The 27,610-nt window shown below is 41.4% G+C and overlaps 1 protein-coding gene across 4 annotated transcripts in view; it reads left to right on the forward strand.

Annotated features, from left to right (window-relative positions):
• The first annotated feature begins 16,513 nt into the window (after nt 1-16,513).
• GRM3 (glutamate metabotropic receptor 3) overlaps nt 16,514-27,610 on the forward strand; it is a 102,386-nt gene continuing 91,289 nt past the window's right edge. For all 4 annotated transcript variants that reach the window (XM_088055010.1, XM_088055012.1, XM_088055011.1 and 1 more), the window contains exon 1: nt 16,514-17,190. The gene's annotated coding sequence lies outside the window, so the exon portion shown is untranslated. The remainder of the gene's footprint in view (nt 17,191-27,610) is intronic.

Consider the following 27,610-nt stretch of genomic DNA (forward strand, 5'->3'; position numbering starts at 1 on the left):
ATAGATTATGTAGTCTGTATGTAATCAAGAGCTGGTAGCAATTAAGTTCAAATTTAAAAACTTTAAAAAATGTTTTCATGGTAGATTGAAAATTATATAGATTAAATGTCATGGGTCTCATTCCTGAGGACAGAGAGAGGGATTTTTGTTTGTGTTTTGAGTCTGTAAGGAATTCACTATCATTCATATCATGCACATTTTATGGATGAATTATTAACTGAGTTTCTCCTTTTTTAATACCAGAAATTTCTTTTGCCTTCATTAACACTGCTGTCCAGGTGCAATTTAGGAAGCAATTTTGCCTAGGGTATGCTCCCACAGAAATGTAACTTACTTGTGTGATTCAATTAATTGGCTTAAGGGTTACCTTTGACGTCACACCAGTAGAAGTTAGAGGGAAATTCACCCCAGAGACTTCACTGGGAACATCATCTGTCACCGAACCTCAACTGCCCCTCCACAGCAGATCAAAGGGAAGGGGGAATCAAAAGCATCATATTGCATCCTAAAATAAATCTGAAGGCCATTTTGAATTTGGGTAATGGGTAGCAGTTGAGCTTTTAACCATCTCTGAACATTTTTAATGGCACAACTATTCTCAGTTGCCTCATGACTTAATTGAGTGCTCTGGGAACTCAAGGTTGAAAGATACAGATGCAGCCTTTGTCTTCTTGTTACATTTGAAGTAAGTGATCTAGTTAAGCTTTGGGCATATCCCCATCAGGTCAGCTTGCATTATTGATTTTGACCAAAGGCACAATAGTTTATATAGCTGAAGCTAAGAGTTAGACATTAGATAGAAAGAGATGGGTAAGATCTTTTCTCCTTCGCTTCCCTGAGTTTTTTTTAACATTCCAAAACCAAAGCAAAAGCGTCTACCCCTTCCATCGCTAAGAGGACTGTAGAAGTTAATTTCTGTATTTAGATAATGGTTCTAACTTGTAGAGAGGTGCACAAGGATTCCTCTTGACTAAGCTCAAGGTGAGAGATATCTGAAGGATAAGGTGAAAATGAACTGTCTGAACAAAAAAAAATTCTGTAGTATTCTGACTGGCTTCTAGCTGCAGCTGCAGAGAGCTGTAGGCCTCTGGCAATTCCTATGTGTTGCAGGTAGTTCAGATGCTCTGGGGTATCTCGAGGGTCACCCCATGCCTGCATTTAGGTGACTGACACCCCAGGTGCCTACATTCAGAGCACTTATCTAATCTCCCCTTCTAATCAAAGGAGGTCAAATTAAAATCAAATCATAAAGTCTAGAAAATGAGTCCCCCCCATCATTACGTTCTGCAAAAGGTCAGAAAAACACCATTCAAGAGCTCATCTCCTCCCTATAAATAAGCTACACAACCAGGTTTAGCCAACCATGTTGGTACCACTGAAAGCTTCCACTCTTCCAGCCTGGAATGTTGCTGCCTGCAAGTATAGCAAAAACAGCCTCTGGTGGTACAGTTCATTTCAAGAGTGAAGGAGCTGATGCAGGTTCACTCTGATGAGTGCTTAGAAAAATGACACTTCAGGCTTTGAAATAAAACTCAGGAAATAAGGGTTTAGGTACTGGCTTTGTCACACTTCCCATGAAACCTCTTGTACGGAATAGGGGATTATTCATACGTGAAACTTTAGAGTCAAAAGTGTCAAGAAATAATTTTACAGATAAAGTGGTGTGCTGGTTTTTGAACACAGTCCTTTTTCTGCTGAGGCCCATGAGGAACAACTGCCATTAACCATAAAAGAAGCAGGGGAAAGGACAAAGTAGAAATATGTTGCAATTTGAACTAACATGGTTCGTGGTCCCAGACTTAGTAGGTTGATGTGGTCTCTCCATTCCAGCAGTAGGATCAAAAAAAGGTCTTAAGATAAGGTGAAGGAGTACAGTAGCCTCCTCTTTATCTTCTTTGTTGATTAGCTATAATTATTAAGTTGCCTGATTTGATTTAAACACTATAGTTCCTGTCTCCAGGCAGAAATGGGAACCAATAAACTTCTGAGGTCACTTTGGAGCTTATTGTCTGTGTGCCAGGATGTTTCATGGTTGTATTTTCACTTGCCTTTCATACTAGAAATATTTGGGTAATTCAGTCTCCTTGGGATGCCGTCTTGTCCAACTTACAGGCACACACAGTTGGGTCTAAAAGGATGACTTGAAATTTTCTTATACGTGAAAACTAAAAATGGGCTGCTGCAGCACATAAAGCACTTGTTTACTTACAAAATACCTAAATGTTATATATCCTTTGAAAGTCTATTTAGCCTTGGGGCCAGATCTAGGAAAATATTTACCTGCTTGTACTCCCTCTGAGAGAAATAGAAATCAGGGATGCAAATACTTTGATGTATCCATTGCTGTGTTTGATCCATTAGTTTATATAAAAGAGCCATTTTTTTTAGTTCTTCCACCTTTTGTGTTCCTTACAGGGAAGCCTGAAAAGTTATGTTTTCAGGCAGTCCAAGGGGATTTGAACAACAACCATTCGAGCTTGAGTTTAAAGTACAAGACCTTGAAGACAAGCCCCAAAATTCTAGGTCAAATTGGATTGTCTTGGGACAGACAAGGAAGGAAAGAGGACACCAAGGTCCAAGACATCTAATCAGGCACTGAAATAAGGTGGCATCTGAAAATTCAGGAGCTGCTCTGGGAGGCTAAGTTTTCTGTGCAGTTCTCAGAGTAAAGAAGGTGACCCTGAAGAAATTAGAAATACTACATGGAATCCTAGAATGGTTTGGGCTGGAAGGGGCTTTAAAGATCCTCGGATTCCAAACCTCGGCCGTGGGCAGTGACACCTTCCACAAACCCAGGTTCCTCAGAGCCCCATCCTGCCTGGCCTTGAACACTTCCAGGCATGGAACCACAGCTTCTCTGGGCAGTCCTGAACACAGCATAAATGAGCCCATTTCTAGAAAGAGGGGCAGATCTGCCTGCCTGCCTTTACAGGTCACACCCCCACAGGAAACACTGATAAGTAACCCCAAAATTGTGAGCAACCCCACAGCATGAGCCCAGGTGCTTGGAGAAGAGATGGGATCCATCTCTCCTAATCCTGCAGGACAGACAATTTCACCTGATCTGGTTGCCTGAGGCTGCCTTTGGAAGCAGTGGACAGGAAAATGCACTGTGAGAAGCCTCTTCACCTATTCCTTAGGTAGAAATAGAAAAGGAGATTCAGGTGAGTAGCTCACAAATATGCCTCTGTCATAAATATCTGTCTTTAATCAGATGAATCCCGACTATTCTCAAAGTGTCCTCAAACAGAAGCTCAAAACCCAGGGGCACAAGGGAAATCAGGCTTTGCACCTCTCAGTGGTGTGGGAGCTGCCATCTCTCTGTCTGCAGGATTTGCAGGTGCAGAGTGAACATGCCACAAGCTCCCTGTGGCATCCACCAGGTCTAAAAAGCCCTGGAGAAATGGATTTGTGAAAGGTCACAGGCAAAGCAGATTTGGATCAGGCTTCACAGCTAAGGCAGGAAATGTTTAGCAAGCAGATAATTATTTCATTGGTGCTTCCCCAGGAGGTGGAGGCTGGCTTATTCCATGCTGTGCAGCAGCAGGTTCCAGACACATCCAAAATGAGGTGCAGTGAGATGAGATTTTATGAACACCAGAGGAATTTGCATTAGATAACATTTGTATATCTTCAAAGCCTTAATATCTGCTTGTAAATCCATCCCCAAATCCCCAAAACACACAAAATTAATTTCATTTGAATAAGTCAAGGCCTTCAAAACTTAAATACTTAGAAGTCTTCTGTACTAAAATAACAGTCTGCCCAGGCCAGTGATGCAGTCACCATCCCTGGAGGCACTTAAGAGATGTGTAGATGCGGCATTTGGGGACATGGATTAGTGGAGGATGTGGCATTGCTGCCTTGATGGTTGGACTCTATGATCTTAGAGGTCTTTTCCAACCAAAATGATTCTATGATTCTATGTAATGGTAAATTTTATCACAAAGTCATAGTTTTACCATGTTTTTCCCATGGTAGCAACTTCCACATTACAAACAAGCAGTATGAAACTGGAAGGATTTGTGTATGGGAGCATGTTTAAATAAACATAAACTGGGTAAAATGGGGTCCTGCTGGATCTCCCTTTATCTATATTTAAGGAAAGTATAATTCTGGGGGCAGAGAAATAAGTGAATTTCTTATTGAATAGAAAGTCACTTATTTTTGAGATTACTTCAGTTCTATTTTGCTGTGTTTGTTGTATAAGGAGCATTTCAGAAATTTATGGTACTGATGTCTGAGGGAAACTTATTAGGAAACAGTGCAAATGAAAGGCCACAAAGTTCATTTTCCATGCAGTCACCTGCAATCTACCCCACTCATCTTTTATCACAGATTTGTATTTAACATAATTATTTGACAGAGTTTTAGCACTGTCAGAAATAACATAATTTATTCACAAAAATACATTTTTGCTGAGAGAATGGCTGTTAGCAACATCGAAATTTGAACATGAATGTGTCAGTCAGAGCAAAAACACATCCAAAAATATTTTCTGCTATTTCTCTAATGCTAATAAGACAAAAAAATGAAATTTCTGTGTTTAGCTTTTATTTCCCATTTCACTGTTATTTCTCATACTTGCTATAGGAATATCTACAGTCACATGGAAATAGATTTTAGATTTTATGAATCTTAAACACTTTTATTTTTTTTTTGCATCTCCTTTTTCTCTAATTAGACTTATAAGTATACAATTCAACTTTACAGTGCAGACTTTTCAACTTCCAGATGTCACAAAAGGATTAAATACATGAAACCATCTAGGATGCCACTCTATAAATCAAGGTGATCCTGGCGTGTCCATCCCTGCAGTCCTCTGCTGCCCCCAGGCAAAAAGCAGTAGGGATTTTCTTTATTCTTTCCTAATCCTCTCAGTTTCAGTGACTGACAGCACTGCAGAGGAACTTTTCCATGGCTGTGCTGTGGGAGCTGCAGGGCTGGGAACCATGGGGCTGCTGAGGTGACACAAAGGGAGGATGGGCATTGCCACAGGGAGCCCTCTGCAGACCCCTCTGACCCCATCCCCAGGTGCACTTAGGGCTCAGACAGACAGACATCCTCAGTTACAGCATCTACAGAGGTGTTCATCTACCCAAATGTCTGGGGTGCAACCAAGACTCATTTCACAATTAGCAGAGGGAGACAGGCAGTTTAAGGATGTGAGTCATCTAACACCCTACATTTAAAAAGAGTTGTCAAAAATGGGTAGGATCAATTACACATCTTAAATTAAAACAAAGAGAAAAAAACATTGTTGCTTCTCTCCATTGAGTTTAGGTCAATGATCCAAAAGTGGCCAATCCACTTTACTCATTTATGTCAAGGATATTTCACACTCTTGAGGTCTTTTTTTCTGTGCCACAACTCACAGATGATGTGTCAACTGGTTTTTAGACCTTTTTCATTCTGTCTCAGTTGCTTGGATCATAATCTACAGCAAGTCACATCTTTCCTCTGCCTGTCTCATCTGCTTCATCAGTAGCAGGTGTTTACCTAGACTAGCAAATTCAGAAAGTTAAAGTTATTCTGACAGCCACCCTCTGAGAGCGAGGTTGTCTTAAGTACTTAGCAATATGTGGTTACATGTTAGGTACAAGTGGCTGGTGCTTGTAATAAATCTGCCAGGCCTTTTGCAAGCTCTTGGTGCCAGTTTTCTTCTTTCTCTTGTTGAACTATGTCATCAAGTCCCACTGAGTTCAAACCAGAGGGAAGTGGGGAAGTGTCCTTCCTTTGAAGATGTCCTCAAGCCTTTTCACTATTTAGTATGCAGAGGTTTCTTTTGGGTCTGCTGAGACTGAAGTAGAGAAAGTTAGTTGTAAGCTGTGAAACCACCTAAGCCAACTTCATCTTTCTACTGTAGTGCAAAAAAAGACATATATTGATCAGTCAGGTGTAATAGACATTTCACTTCCCATTCTCCTGTTTTGCTCCCATAAAAGCAATTCAGGAAATATGAAACAGAGAGAGAAGAAAAAAAGAGGGGTTTTACTGCTAGGGTAATATCTCTGACTCTTTTAATGCTTAGAAGTACGACCAGAAAAGCGAGGAAGTCAGAAATGAAATTGCCAGTCCAAAAAAATGAGAGTTCTTTTGAACAGTGTCAGCAAAGTATTTCCCATTTACTTCTCTGCAAGACTTTCTACAGCAAGCTTTGACAGGCGGGTAAGAATTGATGAAGTAAACCCGTGTTGCTGGACTGATGGAAGAGGTACCTGCAAAGGTGCTTTGATATTCCGCTAAAATGAACTTATGAGTCCTGGCAGCTCCCTCACACTTATACAAGTCACTTCAGATGCCATCCAACAGCCACAAGTACCCATGTCTTCACAAACAGTTGGGAAGTTCATCTTCAGTATAGCTCATTTACATTATTCCCTCTTCTGCAGTCAATTGCCTGGTGGTCTTAGAGACGGGAGTTAAGCAATTGCTTTATGATCTATAAAAGCTTTGGTGTCAAACATTAAACAGGAGGGAGTTTTGAGGTGAAATGTGAAAAAAAAAAAAAAGCACAACTATCAGATAGAAAATTTTTTAACTTTACTGCCTAAGAAGAAAGCTACCAGAGTTGGAGGGGCAATAAATAGCCCAGGTATAGAAGAAGCACTGAAGGATGTTAAGGCTGTAACAGAAAACACAAATTATTTTTTTGCATCAGTGTTCACAATAGCCTTTCTTTAGAGGTGATCTGTCTCAAATCTAGCTGTCAAGAGCAAGAATCTATAAAAAAATGTGATAAAATGAACAATAAAAAACTTAGAGTCCCAAGTGATAAAGGGATTCAGATATGAAACTGCTGATCTGTGATCTGTAGCCTCTTTCTTAATTCAGCCTTGTTACCAGAGGAGTAGAATAAGTCAACTGTTGTTTAATAGTATTTTGGGGGTGATCTGGAAAAAAAGAGATGAATAAGTCAGTCTGTCATACCAGAAAATTGCTAAGAAAACTAGTGAGGAATGGCCTTTAGTAATGTGTAGAAAAATCAATTGGGAATAGGTTCTTGATGTGAGGAAAGCTGTGCTGCACATGACTGCAGGAGCACTTTGGATCCTGTAAGATACAGGTGACTTGTATTTGGATCTTTGCAACATTTCTGACAAATATCCTCATAAAAGGGTCTCAAGGAAACTTAGTAAAGATAAGAGCAGGTACAAGCTGCCTGAAAATGAGGAAGCAAAGGGAAGGGATTCATATTCAGTTTTCATTATGACAGAATTAACCCCTCATCAAGTTTCCCAATTGTCTGGGACTAATATTGATTAACATAGTCTCGAAAGATCTGGAAAATGGTTGACTAATGAGACATGAGACTTTAACTTATATAGAGAGATACTCAGAATAGTAAAAAGCCAAGCTAGTGACTACAAGGCACAAAATGATCTCACAATATTGACTGACTGGAAAATAAAATGGCAGATGAAAATCACTGTCAGTGAATGTCAAAAACTGCAGATGAGACAAAAATTAACTCTAGCTCTGTATGTGATACAATGGACTCCAAAATAACTACTATTCCTTATGATAGTTTGTCTGAAAAGGCCAACTCAGCTTTCCTTTGTCCAAATGACAAAGAAAATGTTAGAACTTTTTAGGAAGGAAGAGGGGAAAAAAAGAGAAATCCAATATCATTATTATAGGAGTGTAATAATAGGTATTTCTCCCACACCTGGAGAGCTACAAGTGGTGGTGTGCTGATCACACAAAAAGGGACTGTGAAGTTGAAAAAGAATAGAGAAGGGCAAAAATGTGGACAGAAGAAAATCATGAGAAAGGAAATCTGAAAAGCCTGGAATTTTTCATCTTTTATGCAGGGGAAGGGTATGGAAAATGTCTAAAACCTTGAATAGATTGAAGAGAATGAGGAAGGAAAAAGCACTTGTGGTTTCCCAGAAACAGTAGAACAGGGTTCTTGCTGAGGCAGGCTTAACATTTAAAAAAATGGAAGTGCTTTTCACACACTAACTATTTTTGTGAGGGAAATCCCCACAGCAGGGTTTTGTAAAGGCAAATAGAATAATGGGATCAAAAGAAGATTAAAGTCCCTAAAGCACAGGTTGCTGGAAGCCATAAGTGGTATATCAAGAGAAAAATGTTCTATTTTGTCCAGACCCCGAGTTTTTCTAAGTATATGCTACTGACCAGGATTAGACAGAAATGCTCTCCTTGATGGAGATTTGGTGTGATCACAAAACCCTGTTCTTAGGAAGCTGCTTGTGTTCCATGGCCAGGATCCGATAACTGGCACCACATGTGCTGCTCCTTCTACACCATAACAGAGCTACCAGGCCAAAATCCATCTAGAATCTTTCCTTTCCTTTCCTTTCCTTTCCGCACCTTTCCTTTCCTTTCCTTTCCTTTCCTTTCCTTTCCTTTCCTTTCCTTTCCTTTCCTTTCCTTTCCTTTCCTTTCCTTTCCTTTCCTTTCCTTTCCTTTCCTTTCCTTTCCTTTCCTTTCCTTTCCTTTCCTTTCCTTTCCTTTCCTTTCCTTTCCTTTCCTTTCCTTTCCTTTCCTTTCCTTTCCTTTCCTTTCCTTTCCTTTCCGCACCTTTCCGCACCTTTCCGCACCTTTCCGCACCTTTCCGCACCTTTCCTTTCCTTTCCTTTCCTTTCCTTTCCTTTCCTTTCCTTTCCTTTCCTTTCCTTTCCTTTCCTTTCCTTTCCTTTCCTTTCCTTTCCTTTCCTTTCCTTTCCTTTCCTTTCCTTTCCTTTCCTTTCCTTTCCTTTCCTTTCCTTTCCTTTCCTTTCCTTTCCTTTCCTTTCCTTTCCTTTCCTTTCCTTTCCTTTCCTTTCCTTTCCTTTCCTTTCCTTTCCTTTCCTTTCCTTTCCTTTCCTTTCCTTTCCTTTCCTTTCCTTTCCTTTCCTTTCCGCACCTTTCCTTTCCGCACCTTTCCTTTCCTTTCCTTTCCTTTCCTTTCCTTTCCTTTCCTTTCCTTTCCTTTCCTTTCCTTTCCTTTCCTTTCCTTTCCTTTCCTTTCCTTTCCTTTCCTTTCCTTTCCTTTCCTTTCCTTTCCTTTCCTTTCCTTTCCTTTCCTTTCCTTTCCTTTCCTTTCCTTTCCTTTCCTTTCCTTTCCTTTCCTTTCCTTTCCTTTCCTTTCCTTTCCTTTCCTTTCCTTTCCTTTCCGCACCTTTCCTTTCCTTTCCGCACCTTTCCTTTCCTTTCCGCACCTTTCCTTTCCTTTCCGCACCTTTCCTTTCCTTTCCGCACCTTTCCTTTCCTTTCCTTTCCGCACCTTTCCTTTCCTTTCCGCACCTTTCCTTTCCTTTCCGCACCTTTCCTTTCCTTTCCTTTCCGCACCTTTCCGCACCTTTCCGCACCTTTCCGCACCTTTCCGCACCTTTCCGCACCTTTCCGCACCTTTCCGCACCTTTCCTTTCCGCACCTTTCCTTTCCGCACCTTTCCGCACCTTTCCGCACCTTTCCGCACCTTTCCTTTCCGCACCTTTCCTTTCCTGTCCTGTCCTGTCCTGTCCTGTCCTGTCCTGTCCTTTCTCCAGGGTTAATACCAAGCAACAGTCTAATTACTGAGCATTTCCCATGATGAAGCTCAGCTTACAACAGTTTACATCCTTGCCAAAATGTGGTTATTGAGATGGACTTTTCCATGTTGATTCTCTGCCTCTCTGCATAATTTCATCCAAAAAGATTTAGTCACTTATGAGAATCAGTCTAAGAAAACCATGATGTTCTCCTAGTCAAACTCTAGGACTAGATAAAAATGAAAAGCTGAGAGCACAAACTTAATATAAGGTGAGCAACAGCTATTTCTTCAAGGTATCATGTAAGCTATTCTGAAAGTGTAGAGCTCCTAAATTTAAAAAATCAGGTACTAAGAAGTCATTAATATTTTCAGGTTTTAATGCATATTTCTCATCTGGGAAACAGAAAACCAACATACCAGACCTCACCTCGATAGTGGAGTAAAAACTATATGAAACAAAGTTTCAAAACACTTGAATATTTTTTCTGACAAGAAATGGGCCATTCTCCCTGTAAGGCAGAGGAAGATGAGTACACAGTATGTGTAAAAGTATGTACAAAGTGCAAGGCAGAGTCACTGGGCAGTGCAGGGAAAAAAAACCCTATTTCTTTAGGGTGCTGAATGTATCAGGATTTTCTGAAAGAGAAAAAAAAGACGGTGTCAAACCAATTAAAGAGTGTATCCACATGCATGAGGGAGCTGAATTAAGATTCCACTATCACTGTTAGTTCTCATTGCTTTGCAATTTCAAGTTATTCTCTTAACCACATTTACTGGTGTGCAATTTAAATAGAAGAAGCTGAAGAAAAACATACAGATCTCACATTTTGCCTGTATTTCTTATCTTTTCTTAAATTAGAGAGGACAACTGCATTCTGGAGGGGAAATAAAAAAAAATAGAAAAAAAAGAAAAAAGAAGAGTCATTCAATAAAAGGCTTTTAAACAGCTCAAGTGCTATTTTTGTTACCATCTGCTCAATTATATTTTATGCTACTAGCAGTTTTCCAAGGCCAGGTATGTGTTTCCTGTTGGAAAATGGTTTGTCTTTGTTAAGGGAAGGTCAAGATTCTTAGCTGTGACTGATTTGGATTTCTTGCTTTTTTTTGTTCCAGTCTCATTTCTAGGAACTTCATTCCTTTCATTTCAGCTTTCTAATTCTGGACTCACTGTTCCTTCCAGGGGTGCTAGTAAAATTAAATGGTTGGAAAACAGAAAAAAAAAAACAACAACATAATAAAAACCAAAATGCCACTAGCAAAAATCTAAGCCAAGATAAAATCTAGAATATCTTTCAGCTGAAAAATACAATAAACTTCCTGTTTATAAATTTATCCATTCATTTTTAACTAGTGGCAAAGCAGAATCTCAGCAGGACATTTTGAAAGTAGTATATCCAGATGGATTCTCAGTGTGAAAGAATTCTGAAATAAACTCACTGACATAATAAAAACAGGGTTTCCAGGCTTGCAAAGCAGCGGTGTAGGGACTGTGAGTAAATTTATTTCACAGGAAGCCCATATCTTGTGCTAATGGGGAAATGTAGATTGCTTACGTTGCTCTGTATGTGGTAGGTCATAGATACGATGGGATTATAGAGGAAATGGATCTGTGTGCCACATCCCCTGACAGCACTGTGCTACATTTCTTGGCCCGTGCCCTAATTCAGAGTCACAAGTAATCCCTCCTATGAGCCAGTCAATGCTTTAAGTGGTTCACAGCTCAACTATGTCACATCACCCCCGGGGCAAGGCAAACCTGTCAATAATTCCTAAGCACCTTAAACAAAATATGTAAATGCAGTAATTCCTACAGAGAAGAGCTATGGGTGAAGGGAAAGTGTTTCACAGAGAAGAAACATTTGCAGATTTTCAGGGGGGAGGAAGAACTAATTTGAAGAAGCCAGACTGCTAGCAGCTCAGATATTAATAAAGAGAATAATAATCCACAGAAACATAAAGGTGACTTAAGTCAAAAGCAAAATATGTAGGAAATTCTGGTATTTGGTACCCAATTATTTGCATGGTAAGAGAAAGAGATAACAGTCAGTATTTTGAGGAATGGGGTCATCTGTTCATATTACTTTAAATATGGCAGAGATTGGAATGTGCTACTGTGCCATGCCCTGTCCCCTGCACCTCCTGGGAAAGGCTAGAGCCTCCTCTTAGAAGACAAAAAAACACCTATATCAGAGACATGGAAGGATGGAGTGAGAAGATGTAAAAGGGTGGTGGATCTTGGAACCATAGTCATGAGCTGGCAGAGATTTAAAGTGTCCTGCACGTATCAGGCAGATCCTGTGTTAGGTTCATCCCTGTACCTGCACAGACTGCAGCAGGACTTTGGCTAGGGAGGGGTGTGGAGTGGAGTGTGTACACTTGTATATCTTGCAGGGACCTGGAGGGACCCTTGCTGCTCATGTATTTTTATGAAGGAGCCCCATTTGGATGACATCTGGATGTCACGTGTGTCTCCAGCAGTATGTTGGGAAACCTGATTTCTGAGAAGGAAGCAGAGGTGGAAAGAGGGCAGCTGGTTCCCACAGTGAAGCCAGACCTTTTCGCCTCTTGTAGCTGATGAAGATGAACAACAGCTGCTGGTTGTTTTCCATGGAAAGAGGTTCCTTTGTGGAGAAGGGGCAAGGAGACCTTGGGGTTAACTGGAGACATGGCTAATAGGCATGAGCAGACAGCCAGCTATCTAAAGAGCAAAAGAGAAGAAGGTGAAAAAGGCAGAGGGACACTGAAGGAAATGGGAAAATTTGCTTGAGAAAAGGTGAGGAGAAGAACCAGGTAAAGACATTGGTGGTCATGGGAGATGGAGACAGAAGGGAGGATGCTGCTACATGTGCACAGACAGTGTGGAAAGTAGTCTTTCTTCCATGTGCCAGACCACACCACATGAAACACAGGTTTTTATTGTATTGAGCTTTATAGTCAGAGTTGCCACTGTCCTTGGGCATGAGAAAGGCTCAGAATGCCCCAAAAAAGCCTGGGTATGTTATGGTATGTTGGTACTAGCCCAGTATCCCTTCAGCCTTCAGCTAAGACATCACAGGACATCTGACAGGGAATAACAATGTCACTGAAGGCCCAAGGGATGCCACATGAAACAGCACTGAATGAACATGAGGACTTTCTGCACCATGTGTATTGACCAAAAATCTCTTCAAAGCCACTTAACAATGAGAAAGGAAGACATTCATTCCATTTTGATGATGAACTTCATGATGAAGACCATCAGTGCTGTTTGTAAAGAGAAAAGGAAGAGTCTATTTTTGTTATACTTCCTATGCCCTGCCCAGCTGAGGAAGTAGAGGGGCTTTGTTGGGCACTGGTGTCCAGCCAGCAACCACAGCAGTGCATAATTTTCCACAGCAATCCATGAGGTCCTGGAGTATGACAGAGCAACACCCCTTACACTCTTCATCACTGTGGATCTTCCCCTAGGGATTACCATACTCCTCTGAAAGCTGAGTGCCACAGGACTGTTCCTTTGGAGTATGTCCATGTCCCTCACAATTGGCAGGTAGGGAAGAGTCAGAGACTGTGGTGTTTTGTAGATCCCTGCATCAATCATTATGAATTTTTTGCCTTTCTGTCTCAGGAGGCAGAGACTGACATGGCCATAGTGTTGTGGGCACACATCTAGACCCCTGAGACTGCTACCATCCAAACAGGGTTTTGTACCCTGAGACTGGCAGACTCCCAGGAGAATGATATCATCTCTAGGTGCTTCTGAAGTGTGCCCCAAGCCACAGAGGTAAGCCAGAATTGGCCCTGGGGCGATGACCACGACTGTTCACTCAGGCAGAGCCGCAGAATGGGTCCTGCCCACTCACACGTCACTTCCACACAGGAAGCAGATGCAGAGCTGTTGGAAATCAGATGTCAGGGAGCAATATGCTAGAAACAAACCTCACTTATCTATGACCCTATTCCTGCTCATTTCTGTAAGATCCCCAGGAAAGGAGGAAAGACCATAAGCCTCATGAATTATTCAAGTAGGCCGGGCCCAATCTATAGATCACTCACTGGCTGTACAAGCACATTTGCAATTTTTCTAAAGCTTTGCTTTAGTCTTTAATCAGCAAATAACTTGAGTGTGTCCTAAAATAGATGCTCAAAGCAAGCTGGGGAACCCTACAAAGTGTTTTGCCAGAACAGTATCTTCCTGTCAAATATAAAATTGGAAAGTTCCCATGCATACGGTCTGGAAGCTCATGCTAAAATTCTGTGTAAGGAAAAGACACACATCTGTTTATTTGTGGTGATAATCACATTTGTGGTGTTAATCACATTAATGAATTTTATAAAATAAATTCTTCATCTCATTAAAGTTTTTTAAGAACTCAAGTTGGTGTTATGTGAGATCTCAATTTGAAAGGAATTGATCTTTTAAATAGATATAACTAATATTTCACTAATAGATAATTCACAAAGGCAAAATATTCTTATTTCAGAAAATTTAATGCTGCTTTACCACCTTTGTTTCACAGGCAGAAAATAAATAAATACATTTCATATTAAAACCCCTTATTTGGATCCAGGTCATAGACACTGAGGGCTGTTGATTGTTTTCTCCAAGCTGTCCCCTGGCAGAAGCTACACAGCCTGATTTCTGAGTCTAACCGTGGGTGTATCTACAATTAAGTGTAGCAAGAGGTGCTCAATTTAGCCTGAAATGAATGATTTGCCAGTAGCACCCAAACAAAGCTTAGCCCAGAGCTTCACTGAGATCTGTGCGTTGCCTTGCACTGTCCCACTGTGTGTAACCTGTAAGCCTGAACATCTGGCTGGCTGAGAGCACATGTTCAGCACACAGCTGCATCTCCAGAACCCCTATGTGGATGCACCATGTGCTGTCCCAAAAGAGAATTGAGGCACAGTTGCTTTCCCTACAAAAATAAACACAGTTTTCCAGAGTCATAAACTGAAATGAGGTCTCCAGAATTCTGCTTCAGAAAGACAGGGGTAGGTTGTCTTATGGCTAAAATGAGATCCTGTTATGCCAGGAGAACTGGCTGAGGAAGAAACCTGGAAGAAAGTTGAAATTAAACCCTCGTGCCTTTGCCTGTGTTTTGTTTGACTGTTCAGGTTTATTTTCCTGTTTCTCAGTAGCCATGAATCATGTGTAAATGCAAGCAGTAGCAGTGTCAGGGACTGATATCAGACGTTGCACAGCAGCAAGGCATGGAAAGGGAGTAAACCATCAGTACTACTGATGTTTTTTGAAGCACAGAACTAATGACTGGGTCATTTCCCCAGCTCTAAGTGACCTTCTATAAATCAGACAACAAATCTCAGCCAGATTCTGCTTGGTGCCTGTGGTGGCCAATTTCATACACAGTGGGTTTTACGTCCTACCCAATGAAAAAGTTACTTTCACACTCATTTTGAGGCATGATTGCTATGTACAAAACAATGCAGAATCAGATCCTTCTTTTCACCAGTCTTTCCTGGCAATCAGCCTGCAGGACTGTGAAAAAATTGTAACCTGAACATATTTGTCAAATTGTGCTATGATTTGAAAGACATGAGACTCATTTCCTATTCATTCCAGTTTACCCTTATATTACAGCAATGTCTCACGTACATTTTGTTCCAATCTAAACTAGGGTAAACCTGAGAAAAACTGCTGTCTTTCATTTTGCTCCCTGCTTAACTTTGGTCCTAAATGAAACAGTTTAACATGCTTTAATTTAACATTAAATGTCCTTGGCTTCCAAGAAAGGAAAAACTCATAGAATTAGCCAAGTAGCTCAAATGTAATGGTAGATCACAAAAGTAAACAGATGTTAAATAACTAAACATAAAATACTACAAAGCAGAAGCAGATTATTTTATTTCCTTTTATTTTGCCTTAACTCCTTACTGGAAACGTGGCTGCTGAAACAATAGTGGCCCCATGTGAGCTGCTGGATTGCAGCTCCTGACTGCAGTGTCTCTTTCCTTGCTCTATCTGAGCACTGGTGGGGAACTGCCTGGAGTTAAGTGGAAAGGTGGAGGGAAACATTCAGGGAGAAATGGACAATAGGCTTCTCCCTGCTAAAGAATGAGAAACTCGCAGTGTCCCAACTGGAGCTGTATGGAAAGGGAGGTATTGGGATTTTACAGACATCCTCTCCATACTACACCCAACCAGCAGGAAGCAGCTGCTTACTGTCGCCCATAGCACAGAATAAGCAATGAAGCCACATATAACACCAGCAATGCCCCATGCAGCACGACTTAAACTCACCCTCTCTGAAGTCAGTGCATCCATCCTCACTGACTCTTACAGCACACTCACCTCACTGGGTTTAATTCTTTCTTTAGGACCACAACCTTCTGTTAACACTCCACCTGACGCAAACCTATGGTTCTGAAATATATACAAGCCAAAAAGTAGCTTTCTTTTTCCCTTTGCATCCAGCTTTGCTGCACCCTGAGGTGATCTTTTCTCAGTAACTATTTTTCTTCTCTCTTCCCATATAGGAGTTAGAATATAGAGAGATATTGTAAAGACTATGGATAATACATATACATGTATCTATATATAAAAATGCATATATATATATATATATTTGTGTGCATATATTAGTATATTTTTTCTGTCTATCCATCCATCCACCCATACATACATACAAACAAACATAGACAAATACACTCTTTTTCTAGGAGATGTAGAGCAGAAGCAAATTGATCAAGCCAGCTGGAAGCAAGAAGGCAGGAGGACGGTGATACAACGCCCTGAACTGCCTCGGCTCTCCCGGCTGCTCTGTGCTCACCCTGCCCGCTCCCGGCTTTTTGAGGATGCGACAAGTCGCAGTGCCGGGGCGCAGCATCCTCGGAGGAGCGTGTGTGTTCCCCCCGCCCCGGCCCCGTCCAATCAGGTTGCTGGGGGAGGGATGCTCGGGGCAGGGATGCAGGGTTGCCAGGCGACAGCAGCGTCCCCGTGTCCCGTCCCCCCCACCCCCCTGTCCTCCCCCCGGGACCGGGCTGCGCTCTGCCCGCTCTGCCGGCGCAGTTAAACAGCCGCGGGGAGCCCCGCAGCATGGGGCTCGCCTCCTTCCCAGGGCTTCTGCCACAGCCCCGCTCCCGGCCGTGCCAGGAGCGATAGGCAGCTCCAGAGTGAGAGCTAGGAACGCAGTCAATGAATAAATGGTAGGGATAAGGCTCAGCCGGCCCCTCCGCGCAGCGCCGAGCGCAGGGGGAGGCGGTCTGCGAACGCCAGCCAGCTCCCACTCCCTGTCTTTGCAACTCTAGGTCGCCTCCTAATTTAAAGCTTTGCACCAATCCCCTTTGCCCGGAAAGGAGAGGAAATCTAGAAAGATGCCAGGCTGCGAAAAGGGACCCCAATTCACAGCGCCGGTCCCAGGCGCTGCCTGGCTAAGCAGAGCCAAAGTTGGTCAGAGGAACGGGAAGCGGGTGCTCCAGAGGAGAGGGGAAAGGAAGGGGATCATCGCTTGGTGATCACAACCTCTCCGTCCCGTTGTCCCCCTCTTCTTCTTCCCTCACAGCTTACCTCTTACCACTTAGGAGGCCTTGATGAGTTTCCATCGGGATCCGATCCAAGGTGGGGGGGAGAAAGGGTGATTGTTCCCAGAGGAAGCAGCTCACACAAGTTTGGGGGGTGAGACTCCCCGGTGGATGTTTAACGAGCACATCGGGAGGCCCGCGATGCCCGGGGGCAGCTGGAGACCCTCACCAGGACCTATCCTCCTTGCACGGTAAGAAGCTGGGCACTGCTATCCCGCGTCCTGGTCCCTGCATCCCGCATCCCTATCTCTGCATCCTGCGTCTCGAGTTCGCGCATCCCGGTCCTCACATCCGCGGATCCCGCATCTCAATCCTCTCATCCCACTCCTTGCATCCCACACCCTGCAGCCTGGATCCCTGCATCCCGGGTCGCTGCAGCCCACCCCCGCCCCATTCTGCCCTCTGGACCAGACGCAGCGGCTGCCCCGGGGGTTGCGGGTTGTGCAGCCAGGAAAAAGTTTAGAGCGGCGAATTGCGAAGGTTTCCTGACGGGATTCGGGGCAGGAGAAAAGGGGAAGCAGGGACCAAGAGGAGATCAATGGCTTTTACACTTGCAGAGGAAGGGTAGGGTTCAGGGACACCCCTGTAGTCGACAGCTGGGGGGTGGGCAGTGTGTAGAAAGGAGCTGACAGATGTTGCTCAGAGGTTCCTTCTCCTACGGGCTTTGGGGGTGAAGGGGTGAGATCTTAAGCTTGCCATCTTATGCCCTTCCTTAACTTGGGGTGGAAAGTGCCAAACCAGCATCTGGGAAAGCTGTGCTGAGTGCCCAGCTCATCTCCCCGGATCTGCTGCTGGGAGAGAGGGGGAGTGAGGTGGGGAACCTTAAAGAAATTGGAAGTGCTTTGCTCCTCTGGGAATATCTCTCCTTCAGGGACCTGGCTGGCTAAAGGATCCTAAACCTGGATTATTTCAAAAAGGAAGGAGAGATTAGGAGAAATTATACAGCCATTGTAACTCTTCCTCATATCTATCTATCTATCTATCTATCTATCTATCTATCTATCTATCTATCTATCTATCTATATCTGCCCACGCATCTGTGTGTCCATGTGAGTACACAGCCAGCTGTGTAGGTGTGTGTGTGCTTCTGGAGCTGCCTGTGCCTGTGGATGTGCCTTGTCCAAGCCCCTGTGTCTCTGGGTGTGTAGATCTCTATCTGTGCTTATGTGTTTGCTTGGATGCACATGGATGTTTTAAATGTACAGATTCATAGGAATGTGTTTTTTATTCCCAGACAGTGTTTCTCTAACCCTCTGTAGAGCTACAGAGGTGTGGGTATGTACCTTCCATCTGTGTGTGCCAGGCACACGTATCTGCTGGGACACACTTGCGGGTGTGAGAAAGTGTATCTCTGTGCCAGAGTATAGGTAGGATGTGGGGGAGGAGAGCTGGATTTTGGGGGCTTTATGCATTGAAACAGTGTTTCAATGGATCATTTTATGAACACATCCCTGTATTTCAGCAATCTTGATAAAACTCAAGCAATTCATGAAAAACTAGGCAGGCATCTTACCAATACTGCATTGAACTGAACTAAGGATTTGCTGGTAGTTTGTGAGTTCTTTTGCTGCTTCTCAGCTTATGCCACCTGCTGAAGATGACTTCAGTTTTTTGGGTTTTTTTGGTTGGTTGGTTTGTTGTTTTTTTTTTTTTAATTAGTTAAATCAGCTTTAAAGAACACTCAGTTGGAAGACTGTGAAACAGAACAGCCTGGGACACAGACTGGTACCTATTTCAGCTTGTATAATTATATGTTTCATGTTGATTAAATATTCATTAAAACAATTTGAAAATCACACAACCCACCTGATCAAATACATATTTTAGGAAAATTATGTTTTTCATTTTCTTGAAATGCACCTAAATAATGATGACCTCTTCTGTTGTTATTTATGTTGATAAATGTATTACAAGAAAAGGTAACTTCACCAGTTATACTGTGAAAAAATGCACATTAAGCTAATTTTATTCACAAGATAATATAAAAATTGTAATGTTCATGCTTTGAGTGAAACCAGTAACAATTCATGCAAATACTTCTTAATGAACTGATTATTTGAAGAGCAATGCAAGTTAATTTTCCCCTACTATAATATTTCATACTTTAATTTCTGTGAGCTTTTTCTTGTTTGTTTGTTTGTGAGGGGTCTTTTTCAAGAATAATGTTGTCCACTACTCTCAGTATCTCTAGAGCCCTCCATTATATATAAAACATAAAACACACTCCAAAATAGAAAGCATATTAGTTACTTTACTGCTCTGTAACTTAAAGACAAGTAAAATGGGATTGGTATCAAATACATTAAAACTAGACTTTCATCCTGGAGCCAAGATGCTTTTCTAGTCACTGTTGATGTTTGCCTGGGTTACTTGTGTTGATGACCTACTTATAAGCTTTACCAAATAAAGGAATAAAGTTTTTTTAGGCAAATGTTGACACCTTGTCTAGAAGTAAGGTTCTAATTTTATCATTGAAAGACTGGATCTAAAGCAAGATGCAGGAGTAAAGTATCTTTCTGGATTCACATAATGTTTTTACAGTTAAATAAATGTGACAAAGCAAAGTACTAAATCAGACTGGAAAGCCAAAATAAAATAAATACATTACAAACAATGCTATCATTCAGTTCAGTGGTCTGTGTTACATAAGTGGAGCTGAATTTGGAAATGAAGGCAGTGTAGGGACATGTAGTGGCATTAAAGAAAGAACAATTTGGTTGTTTTGTGTGAACACAGCTCGCCCATGGCAGTGTCCTACAGAACATAAATTGTGCTGTGGCTTGCAGAGTTCTGAACAGAATACTATGACATGAAGGACCTGATTCTAATGTTGCTTATGCTGGGGTCAAATTGCAATTTTACCTTTAAAGCCAGTGGGCTAAATTCTCTGCCTACAAGAATTCAGGTGTGTCACATGAGGTGTGCACCCACCAAAAGTCTGGTTTAGCAGTGCAATTTGAAAATCCAGTCTCAAGATTTCACAGGGTGTGAGATCCTGTCTACGAAGCTGTTAAATTTGCCAACAGCATCCTACTGAAGGGACTTAATTCTCTGATTAGTTTTTGAAAGCTGTCTCCAAATTCCTATTAAATTTTATGAGGACTGTTGCACCTTGCTTGCTACAACTTGTACTATAGTTATTGATCAGTTAGTATGAGTTTTTGTCACTGGAAAAGTCACTCTCAGGATGTCACACACCACCAAGATGTTTGACACTCTCCAGGACCAGACAACATTACTGTCTATGTGGGAATTGTATAGCTATGGCAAGCTACATAAGCTCTTGTGAAGATGGTGTAATATTGACTGTGGGACATATTTCTGCTTATTGGTATAAAACTGAGAGCTGGTTTAAAGCTTAATCAAGAACTTAATCCAGGTCATAGAGTTAAAGAGAAGATTGTCCTCTTGGCCTCCCCTAGTGTGGAGAATAAGTCTGTGCTTTAATCCCTTAGTGGGTAACATTTGCAGTGGAGGGGTATCCACAGCCAAAAAAACAGGCTGACCAGAGGGAGAATCAGACACCCTGTCCCTGCAGCCAACCCTGAATGTTCAGAGTAAAACCTCGGTGGACCTGAGGTCCAAAGGTGGCAGGAAAGGACAGCAGTATCCTTCAGTGGTACCATCCTCCTAAGTCTCTGCCTGTGACTGTTTCTTGCTATGGATTTAGCAAGGTAACTTTCACTCTGATAACCCAGCCCTAAACTGGCAGAAAAACCCTTTCTTTTTGGAAAATGGAAAGAAAGAAACATATTTAATTTTATGAAAATAAAGATTGACTGAAAATCCTGAGTTTAACTTAGCAGTAGGAGTAAAATGACAAAAAAAAAAAATTCCTCCAAGGCACAATGATGCTTGGGAATAGTCTCAATGCAATTGTCATTACTGCCACTGGGACAAAACCACAGTGCATTCTTAGGAGTGCTTTAACTTTAGCAGATTACTGCAATTTTTTCAGGTCTCTTTCTTCAGGTAAGCCCAGAATGCCCTGTGTGATCTCAGTGGACTTGCTGGTTTATCTATTGCCTTAAGAGGTTTTTAGACATTTATTTCAGGGATGTGCAGGTTTTCAAAAATACTGCAAGAAATATACAGTCTTGTTTCCAGATGCCTTTTGAGAGTAACACAACAAATTTTCATGGGGGGAAAATCACTGTGAACTTATCAAAGTCAAAAAGAAGTTACAAGAGCTACAGCAAATTTCTTTAAAAAATAATAAGCTGAAGAACTATATTGCTTTTATCTGATATTGGTCCTCTCAAATATAAAATTATGTAGTTGGAACAGTCATCATGCTCATTTGCATAGCTTTGCTGAGATTATGGGAGTGTTCATGCAGTACATGAGTGTCCTGCTTGTGTAGGACCATACAGGCTCCTCATGTAAATCAACAGGCATTCCCAAAAATATAAGAATCATGTTATTAGCTTTTCCAAACTGTCTAAGACCCAACATATCCACATGGAAAAGCATGGCCTTAATCCCAGTTACTGAGGCAGCCTTCCTTCAGAACACTTCAAAGTCTGGCAAGTGGCTTGGGCTTGACAGTACTGATGACCCCGACCTCCAGTGCATTCCCAGTGCATCCAAAGGGATACAGCATGATCACCAAGTACATGAACTAGATGGAATATGCATCAAGCAAGGTGTGGAGAGAGGGAATCAACAGTATACTTTTCATAGATTAACTGGGAACTTGGACTTCCGGTGGATGCTCTCAGACCTTGAAATTCTCCATTAGAAAAGTGAATAGAGAAGGGAAAAAAAGTTGTGAAAACAAAAAATGATTGAGGAAAGTATCTCTGTGCAAGACAAAATGGGAAAAATAAAGATAAGGAAATTGCTTGATAGAAAAGGAAAAAAGAGTATCAGTAGAGATACTCAAATGATTATTCAAGCTGGAAGAAAAGTAAATTAAAAGATAAGCCAGTTGTGGGAAGAAGAGATTTTAAGGCAGATGAAGGTGGTGAAGTCAATGGAGACATTGCCATATTCCAGAGGAAAATCAAGCAAGTCTACACAAGAGAGAATTAAGTCAAAAGCTAAGTAAGTGGGTGACCACAGAGTCAGCAAATTCATAGGACAGAACTGTATTAGGATAAATAATGGGATAATTGGTTTTTCATGTGAAGAAGGAATGAACATGTGAGTTTAGAGTACCCTTTAAGGAACAGGGTACCTGAAAGAAGGGTTGCTGAACGAGGGAGGTAGAGTATGCCAGTGAGAACAAAAATGCTCTTGAGAAAATGAGAAGTGCTTGAGGAGAGAACAAAGGGAAGAATAAAATAAGGAAGCAAAATGAAAGGAGTGGGACTGGCATGACATCAGAGGAAAAGCACTGACAAAGGCTGGAAGAAGGGAATGACAAAAAAAAAAAATGGAAAGAGTATCAAAGGGTGTGGGAGGTAGAAAAGAGTCATCTCCCTGTGGTACAGAGGAGGAGCTGGGGTCTGGGATTGCCAGGAGGAAAGAGCTGAAGGGAACCTGAAAACAGAGAAAAATCTTTGTCTAGAACATGACATGCTGGTGGAAGACAGAGAAAAGAGAAAATGTGCAGAATGTAGAGACTGGCAGCACCCTCAGCAGAGAAATACAGTAGAACTTACACATTTGCTTCCACTCCCATGGAAAGCTCCACTTACGAGCCCACACACAAACCAGGGACAATTTTTGTCTTACCTAAATGCTGCATCTGGAGAGGGGACACACAACTACATAACTGCATGATCTGGGGCTCTGCAAAGCCTCAGCCTCTGTGGGTTGTGGTGGCTGGTCCTCCAAAGGACACATTGCTGAGCTGACAGGGACCTGGGCTCTGTGCAGGAGGATGCTGCAGGCAGTTCACCGAGTCTGAGATTCGGCAGCAGTGGGATTCTTCTCTGGAATGAGCTCTGTGGAGAAGCTGGCTGAGATAAGTGGGCAACACAGGGCTGCCTGATTATGGAGATTCTAAACCTCTTCCAGCAGAATTAATATGTCAGATGCCAAATCCGACACTAAAGGGGCATTAATGGCTTGCAACGGGCTTTGAACACTGTGTGGTCAAACTGGTGCTGAGGTGCAGGGTGGGACATCATTTGAAAAGGGTTTGAAAATCTTACAAAGTATTGTTTCACACCTAAATTCCTAACATTTGTCCCTAAATATGTTCCTAAATTTTTTCAGCCCTAAAAGTTCCTGAGTATTGATTCATCAGCAGTGTGACTCCCTGTTCCTCCCCCCTGGTGAGGAAAGGAGCCCTGTGGGAAGCTGAGGGTTCTCTGAGAGGCTCCTAGACCAGTATTGACCTTGTTGACCTTGAACAGTTAAAAGTACATCTCACCATACATATCAGGATGGTGTCTATCTTCCATAATGTAGCTGTGATTAGGTCTCCTTATATCCCAAACTGTCCCCAGCTTGTATGGGCCAGGCCTCCACGATGGGACACCTGCAGCTGTGCTTGAGGGAACACTTCTACATGTGTGTTTTGTTAGAGATTTTTGGCTGAGGTATTTTTGGACCCATTACGTATGCCTAGCAATTTCTGTATTGCTTTATAATCAGTATGTATTGTTATTACTAATTTAATTCACATTGGTTGCATCATCTAGTGCAGAAATTATCAGGAAAGCATAAGAAGACAGGTTCTGCTAGTGTTTAAAAATACTACATTTGTAATGCTTAGCAGAAATTGGCTGCCCTACTGTTAGACTCACGTAGCAAGAAATGTGATAAAAATCAAGAAGCAAATTTTGGGGAAGTGTACAGAACTCGTAGAATGATTAATTTTCCCCCTTTATTTATATGTATTTTCATGACAAGAGAAAGCATATAAATAGACAAAATAAGGAGTAAAAAAGAAAGGCAAAAATATTGTGCAGTAACACATGTAGGGTTCAGTGCTGATGCATTAAGAGTATGCATGGATCAGCTCACGTGGCTAAGAAATGTCAAAAAATTATGTTTCTCTGCAAGATCATTTAAAAATTGATATTTTTATGCAAAAAATATAATTGGTCTTGCCATGACAAATCAATTTTCAATAAGAAGCTTCCTTATAATTTTTTATGAAATTATGTTTGTATTTTGTTGATTGTTGAGTGTCACCAATCAGGAATATGACTCCTTTTCTTTTAATCACAGATTTTTGATGGCATTTTTACAAACCTTTAGTTAGTCATAAAGACATCTTTACTGTATGTCAACGGAAACTGCATTTGGTTCTGTTGTAAAATTTCCAGATGTTTCTGTAATACCACAGATTAAATGTCTTGATTTTACACTGTAAGAGATGTATTTTACCAGTATTTACCACTGCCTTGCAAAAAAAAGGGGAGAAAAACACCCACATGGGGCATCAATGCAGTAATATTGGATTAAACCTTGGCAAAATTGTGTGAAAAGGGCAGTTTACAACACCTAGTAGATGTTACAGTGCATTATTTGCATAGGTTTCTTGTCTTCCTTATTATGAAATACTTGTCCATAAAATAATATTTTACTAGAAAATTTGCAAAGTTTGTAGGAATCTCCTTAGATATTTTCCAAACACTGTAACACACTACAGTGTACTTGTTAAATCTATCTTGCAAGTGTTTTATTGTATTCCCTCGGGATCTCTTAATTGTGCTGCTCATTTTGTTCCTTGCAGCCACCCTGCCTTTAGAGGAGCCCTGACCACACCAGAGATCAGCAGACAGTGCATTCTATTAAACAGGTGCAAGCTCATCCTACACTGGCTGGTGATGAGGTTGAGCTGTCAGGCAAGTCTTGGCTCTCAGAAGTTGAGGAAAAGGCAAGAAGTTGTGTGGGAATGGTAAACCAATACTCAAGTCTGTTTTATCCAAATACTCCTAAAACATACAGTTTGAGCTTCTTTATCACATCATTATTACAAAATACATTTACCTCAAATGAAAAAAAAAAAAATAAATAAAAGGAAGGGGCATTTACTTCATAACCAAGAGAAGAAATAAGCTGTCTACCTCAGGTATTAAAAGCAGAACAAACCCCACTGCTGTTCCAACAAAAGCAACATGCAGCCCATGTCTTTTTCATCCATTCACTTGTCATTGTAGCTGTCGTAAAGTGCATTTACATATGGCCAATCCCACAGCTGATTCATTAAGATGATTTTATGGGTGAAAAGGGAACATGACTTAATGGAGTCTCTCCAGGAATACAAATAAAATCAGATAACTTTCAGAGAATAATAACTTTCCTTTCTGAAGTGGACTTTAAATCTCTAAGAAGAGAATAGCTTTGCTTAAAGCAATCTTTCGTTCTTCACTCAAAAGTGATCTCCAATTAATTGTGCAGTTTAGCTGAACTTTGCTTTCCTTGGTATCCTAGGAGAAAAGCTCTGACAGACTGGGAATTTTAACTTGTTTGTAATGTAAACTCAGTATACTGGTGGTGCTTTTTCTACACTCCAGAAACTGCTTGGGAGGAAAAAGAAATAAATAAAATGGCTTTGATCCTCTGAGCAAACAAAGAGGGGAGAAGGAGGTTAAAAGAACCATCATTTGTTAAAGGCAGAGAAGGAAAATGTAGGAAAGGTGTTTCTATTTTAACAGTTTCAGAGACTGAAAGACTCTTAGAAATATCAGACACTTCAACAGCATTAGAGGCTTCTCATGAATAAGATTTGATGCTTTATTTTTATTGTGTCATTGACATTTTTGAGATTTTTAAGGATTATGAAATTCTCAATAATATCAGTCATCTAAACAAGATTTTTTTCCCAGGAGCAGATATGCAGAACAAAGCTTAGTGATTAATACTAATACTTTGAGTATAGAGCTCAGACAAACATATTCCTAGTGGCATTATTCAGTATGAAGAAAGGACAAGCTTAGTCTGGAAGAAGCACCAGGTCCTGGGAGCTGAGATTTAATTTGTATATCAGGTTTTGGCCAAAGGGTGGAATGTAAATTGAAGCTTGCAGTAGCAAGGAGGGGTGACCTGCTAGCTTCTGATCTCTGGGAGATGCTTCTACTCCCTAAAATGTAGGTATTTTGGCCAGTAGGTAAGATGAAGTCAGGTCTAACATTACTTCTACTTCTCTGCCTGTCTATTCCACATTTTTTTAAAGAAGGAAGCAGACAAATAGTTCCATTTAGACCTAACTACCTTAAATCAACGTCCAGGGAGCAGCTGCAGAGTAATAGGGTTTCTTAGTCCCTGTGATTTCCTGGCGAGGGCACAAGGTTCCAATTAGAACTTATCCTGAGAAAGTGCAGTGTCCATTAGGGTAGAAATGGATGGAAATAAGCCCTTTTTATGTAAGATTCTTCATTTTCAAAGATTGTACACAGCGTTCCCTTTGCCTGAACGCAGCATTTAGAGTTCCACAGATAATGACACCAGTAAGGACCTCATCTGATCCAAGTCCCCCTCCAGGGATGGCATAAACTGTCTTTAAGTCTTTATTAACTGATACTTGTTTAATGATTTCCTTAAAATCTGCAATGACAGACATTTCACAGCCTCCTGCAAAAGCACTCTTAAGTGCTTCACTGCTCTTATGGACAGGTCTCCAAAAGTTTAACTAAATCCCACTTTTTTGCAACCAAGCCTATTACTCTTATCCTCTCTACTATGGAAATATGAAGCAATTCAGTATTTTCTTTTCCATTCCAGCCTTTTATATTGCAAAGGGATTAGATTTTGGCTGTTTAATGTTCATTTAGGTAATGTTCCACTCAGTCATCTGCTCCTGAGTCAGTGAAATAACTGGTTTTCTTTTGCCATTTGCTTTTTTATGCAGCTTGTTTTTCTTGCTGTTTTCCTTTTTTGCCTTTTCCAGTAGCTCTTCTGGACTCAGATGAGTACAGACAATGAAAGGCTTGACTTCCCTTGTCTGGAATACAACATTTCTCAAATAAATCCTTTGTACCATTTCTTTCTTCTGTTCTCCAAGGCTCACTCCAGCCAGCATTTTGCCCAAAGAACCCTCAGGAGCTGCACAGATCCATACTGATGTCCTTGTCCTGTCCCATTTCAATTTGCTATATTTTTTCTTGACTGCTTCTGATTATTCCTGGTTTGCAACCACATCCACCTACAAACACCTACAAAAATTACAAAAGTAATTGTCAGCTCTCACTTCCACATTAACATTTTAGAAGATTTTAAGGCATTTTGAACAACCTGTTGCTTTGTCTTTGCCAGAAAGGTCTGTGTGGGCCATGGTTTCTCTCGGTTCAGTCACTGCTAAAGAGAGGGGATGCTTGACTGCTGCATTGTCTACCATGTCTACTGATTTAGGACAGATAAAAGGAATATTTCAGTCATGTGCAGGATTCTTCATATGGGGGCAGCCTCCAGACCAACTGCAAGCATAAAATGATGGATGTTGCAGAGCTGAGTGATGGATATAGATGTGTGGTGGGAACTCATTTGGGTATTCCAGCTGTAGGCTCGTGGAAAGGCAGAAGCTGCTCGTGATTTCAGGCTCATAATCACAGAGTCAGGAGGTCTCAAATGAGATGTTTGACTTTGCTGCTGGCAAACCCACACAGAGTTCATCCACATTAAGCCTGATGAATGTGGCCTTAGGCAAGAATCCAGAACTTCATGACCCTTAGACACAATTTGCACCTCACTTGTTTATTTCTCTTCTTTTAT

This window comes from Pseudopodoces humilis, chromosome 5 (genome assembly GCF_049639895.1).
Source record: "Pseudopodoces humilis isolate 2021_Gansu_Grassland_sample_001 chromosome 5, ASM4963989v1, whole genome shotgun sequence".
NCBI lineage: Eukaryota > Metazoa > Chordata > Aves > Passeriformes > Paridae > Pseudopodoces > Pseudopodoces humilis.